The sequence below is a fragment of the Bison bison genome, unplaced genomic scaffold (genome assembly GCF_000754665.1).
Source record: "Bison bison bison isolate TAMUID 2011002044 unplaced genomic scaffold, Bison_UMD1.0 scf7180017864135, whole genome shotgun sequence".
Taxonomy (NCBI): domain Eukaryota; kingdom Metazoa; phylum Chordata; class Mammalia; order Artiodactyla; family Bovidae; genus Bison; species Bison bison.
In genome coordinates this window covers 2094758-2099708 of record NW_011494707.1, presented here as the reverse complement: position 1 = coordinate 2099708, position 4951 = coordinate 2094758, and the positions used below count along the sequence as shown (strand labels likewise).

The window sequence follows — 4951 nt, the reverse complement described above, 5'->3', positions numbered from 1 at the left end:
GGGTGCGTGCTCACGCGCGCACACACGTACCCACCCCGCGCACGGCCCACACGCTCCCTCCCCGCGCTCGCGCCAGCCGCCAGCCCCATTCATTCTGCCGCGAGGGTGGGGGCCGGGCCGGGGAGGCTGCCTTCTGCTTCCCGAGGGTATGGTTGCTCAGTCTCTGAGCTGTCTGGGTTTGCAGGATGGGCGGAGAGGAGGGAGGGGCAGACAGAGGGCTACGGAAAGTCGGGTTAGTGGAACTGGCGACTCATTTTAATGGAATTACTTATGGGGACGAGACTGTGAGTCACTTGCCTGAAAATAAATCCGGGGAGATTTTGGCAACGAAGCCGGTACCCTGCGGGTGATATTTCAAGTCGTAATACTTGTGGTTTTGTCAAGCGTGGTGGGTCTCCCTTCGCTGCCACTGTTGTCTCGCCCATATATAGGCTGTCCCTTCACAGAAGCATGCATTCGCCTGCCCACACCTCCGGTGAGGCAGCACGCCTTGTTTGTTCCCTCTTGACGTGTGTGCGGATGCTCTGGAATTGGAATGGGTTTACCGCCCTACTCAGACTTTTTTCCTTTCTGAAACCCGACTTATTGTCGACCTGCTAGGATAAGGGAGTGGTTCTTTCCTCTGTCGGCTGACTCACCCCACTGTCCGGTGAATCCCTCCTAGTTTTGATAAGGAGCCACTTGCAGTTCCTTACCAGAGGCTTGTGCCTCAGTTCAGGAAACCCAGAGAGGAAAGGGTACTGGAGTGGAAAAGAGGGAGAGAAGGGGGGCTGCATCTATAATAAGAAGCTCTGGCAGGTTCACACTTGTCTCAACAAATCTTTTTGCCCCCGAGAGGAGAGCAAATAAATGACTTAAAAGAACAGCATTTTGAGAGTAGCTCCTCTATTTATCACTGTTTTGGGAGAAAGCAACAGTTGTAATCTGAAATCATTAATGACGATCCTACGTGGGGTTGAAGGGTACACAGTTTAAATGAGAGTCTCTCTGTATGTGGCAGCTGTGTGGCAGTGTGGGAGAATGCTTGCTTGCAGGTGTAATTTTTGGCTTCCCGGCCCCAGGGCTACTGGAAATTGGGTGCGTGCACTTCTGACTTCAGGGGTAAGGACAGTAACTGTGTTTCACAGAGAAATTGGCATGGTTTCTATGAGAGAGAGCCCTTGGCTGACAGAGCCTATTGGTTAGTGTCCCTTGAGAAAATACCTATTAAATTAACACACTCGTTTTAATCCCAGCTGTTTACCATGGCCACTAGCAGACACGGAATCTTTCCATTACAGCCAGTACTTGCTCTTGTATCTTGCAATTCAAAACATCCTTCTCCCACTTAGTGCTGAGAAAAAAATATCTGATTAATATCTCCCTGGACTTAAACAGTGACTTGAAGATAAATAAGTTTCCTTTACTATGGCCTGACATCTTTACATTCCAGGAAAATGTAATCATTGGGTTATGCATGCAAAGTTAGGGTTTAATGATGACAATGAGCTCCATTATTCAGAATGTTCTTGAGCACCCTTGTTGTTGGTCAGTTACTAAGTCTTGTCTGACTCTGGGACCCCATGGACTGCAGCATGCCAGGCTTCCCTGTCCTTCACTATCTCCTAGAATTTGCTTAAACTCATGTCCATCGAGTTGGTGATGCCATTCAACCATCTCATCCTCTGTCGCCTCCTTCTTCTCCTGCCCTCAATCTTTCCCAGCCTCAGGATCTTTTCCAATGAGTTAGCTCTTTGCATCAGATGGCCAAAGTATTAGAGCTTCAGCTTCAGCATCAGTCCTTCCAGTGAATATTCAGGGTTAATTTCCTTTAGGATTGATTGGTTTGATCTCCTTGCTCTCCAAGGGACTCTCCATGACTTCTGTGCTAAATTCAAAGTTTGATTCCCAGGACTGCAGTGACACATCTGTCCACATAGGCCTGGAATTATGGTGAGCAAGGTAGGGATACAGATTGACTTCCTTCTAGGAACTTAAAATCTAATGGCTCACCTAACAGACTTGCTTCTGCCAACACACACACACTCCTTTCTAGCTATTGTGGAGACTGAATCTTTCCTTCTTGGGCTATCTTTGAAACCTGAGGTGTCTTGTCTCCTCACCTAGTAAACAGTTTGCTTGTGTGGGTTCCTCCTCCTTCCCTCCCTCACCCTCCTGAAGATGTCCCCTCTGGGCATTTCTTTCACAGAAATTTGAGTTCCATTGCTCTAAAGCAAGTATATGTACAGGAAAAACAGGAGGGGGAAATGGCCTTTGAGGTTGTTGAATATTGCATTTTTCCATAGTTTGGAAAAATTTGAACAAAACTACTAGCTATTATTGGGTTAGAATAGTGATTATCAAACTGTAAGTTCTCCATGAAATCACCTTATCACTTTTAAAAAAAAATTAAATAGAACGTACTACAGTGACTAATTTTTTAAAAAGCTTTATTTCAGTTGTATGTAGACACTGGGTTACAGTGTAAGATTTCTTTTGCACTGTGGATCACTGTCATAAAAGTATGGAAAACACTGATTAAAATCCTGTTTACTCCTGCCTGGAATAAGTGTGAGAATTTATAACCCTGGGGACAGAAGCTTGAGAGTCACAAAGGAGTTGGTGTGGAAGAAGTCTGTCTTGAAGGAACTGCTCAAATCAAGTGCTAGTTTTTGCACCTCCTTAAAAAGTTGGGTGTGGGTTTGACAGAAAACAACAAAATTCTGTAAAGCAATTATCCTTCAATGAAAAATAAATAAATAAAAAGTTGTGTGCAGGTTTCCCTGGTGGCTCTGGTGAAGAATCTGCCTGCCAGTGCAGGAGACAGGGGTTCAACACAGGTTCAATCCCTGGTCCAGGAAGATCCCACATGCTCCAGAACAACTGAGCCCAAACACCATAACTGTTGAGCCTATGCGCTAGAGCCTGGGAATCTCAGTTACTGAGCCCATGTGCTGCAACTGCTGAAGTCCGTGTACCCCAGAGCCTGTGCTTTGCAACAAGAGAAGCCACTGCAAGTGGTAAAGAACCTACCTGCCAATGCAAGAGATGTAACAGATGAGAGTTCAGTTCCTGGGTCGGGAAGATCCTCTGAAGGAGGGCATGGTAACCTATTCCAGTATTCATGCCTGGAAAATCCCATGGACAGAGGAGCCTGGTGGGCTGTGTCCACGGGGTTGCAAAGAGTGGGACACTACTGAAGCGACTTAGCAAGCATGCACGGCAATGAGGGGCCCGCACACTGCAGCTCGAGAGTAGCCCCTGCTCTGCACAACTGGAGAGAAGCCCGTGCAGCAGTGGAGACCCAGCACAGCCATGAATAAATAAATCATTTTTGAAAAGGGCTGTGGGCAAATATATTTAAGTGAAGTTAATATATAGTACTGAGAGGAAGGGTATAAAATGAAAAAGAAGGGCACCTCTTTTTCACCTGTGTTGCTGCTACTGCTAAGTCGCTTCAGTCTGTCCAACTTTGTGTGACCCCATAGACCCAAATAAGCTATTCCCACCTCACGACTTTTGCCTGTGCTGTTAGCTCTGTGGAATTGAGTGACTGGTTCCTTGTTATCATCCCAGACTGTACTCAACTCACTTCCTCAGAGAGGCTGTCCCTAAGCCCCCTCCCAAGTACAGAGTAAGCCACTCCACCCTCTACCCAGGCACTCCTTGTGTATTTTCTTAGTGCTTGTCACTGCCTGACATGATCTTATTCAGTTCTTCATTTTTGGTCTTTTTAGAATTGAATTGGAGTGCTGTGGGTTAGCCTGCATTGTTTTATTGCTGTAACCTAGTATCTGTGATAGTTCTTGAATATTGAATGAATGAATGAATGAAGTGTTTATAAGACTCACATGCCCCAGACCTAAAAACCAGTCCCCTTATTGTACCATTGAGAAAATTGAGCCCCAGAGAGGTTAAGTGATTTGCAGAAGACCCCAGTAAGAAAATCATGAAAGGGATTTTGTTCTTTCTTCTGTTGCTAGATTGGGTTTTTTTCCTTTCGATGCTTAAAATTAATTGAAATCAAAGGAAAGAGCTTCCATCTTCCTGAAATAACTTAAAGGGTTTCCTAATGGCAGGTCCTCTCTTGTGTTTCCTCAGTGTTAAGGACAAGTAAAGTAGGAGATCATCAAAATCCCATGACTTTATGAGTGTCTTCTCACAGACAGGCTTTGGTTTGGTTTGGTTTGAATGGAATAATATTGAGTTCTGTCCATCAAAGCAGTGACAGCCTCCTCACCCTTGTTCATGCCTCTTTCTTCCTCTCACCTACAGTGACAGGCTCAAAACGAAGGACTGAGATTGCAAAGATGTGTTGACAATCAGCTGTCTCTAATCTAGGGAAGATTTAGAGGCAAATTTAAAAATACAGTGTTTGGGTAGGATGAAAAACCTAGGGCTGACCTTAACTTTGTGACAGTTTCAAGTAGCTAATCTCTTTTGCTGCCAGTGGAGGGGGAGGAGCGTGGATGATCCTGGGAACTGTCTTTGGTGTCAGAGCAGGAGGGGCCTGGGGAGTCTTGAAGAAGCCTCTGGTGACCTGACTTCCTGCTGTCTTCTCTGGGCTGCTCCAGCACAAATCTGCACGGCCTCAGATGGCCCAGCCCCTCCTCAATGTCCAGCCCCTCACCTTGATGTCAGAGCCTTGAGGGCAACAAGGTCACTTTACTCCACTGCCTTATCCCCAGTAGCTCCCATGGGTCCCAAAGATGCCTGGCACTATGGAGGGGCTGGGTAGGGGGTGAGGTTCCATCCAACAATCAGAAGTACTCCCGGAAGTCTCCCCTTCAGTTGGCCAGACCTCGCCCCCATCCGTGTCCCTGTGTTTCTCATGGTCCCGCCCTGCACCTGCAGGTGTGTGAAGGCTCCTGGTAAACCCAAGGGCCGCACACAACCCAGAACTAGAGTACCAAGTTATGTGACTCCTGCCCCCATATGTTCACTTGCTGTGCTGTGCTATGCTTAATCACTC

At 46.6% G+C, this 4951-nt stretch overlaps 1 protein-coding gene across 1 annotated transcript in view; it reads left to right on the top strand.

Annotated features, from left to right (window-relative positions):
• LOC104988542 (schwannomin-interacting protein 1-like) overlaps positions 1–4951 on the top strand; it is a 46072-nt gene that overhangs the window by 33840 nt on the left and 7281 nt on the right. The gene's annotated exons all lie outside the window — the stretch shown is intronic.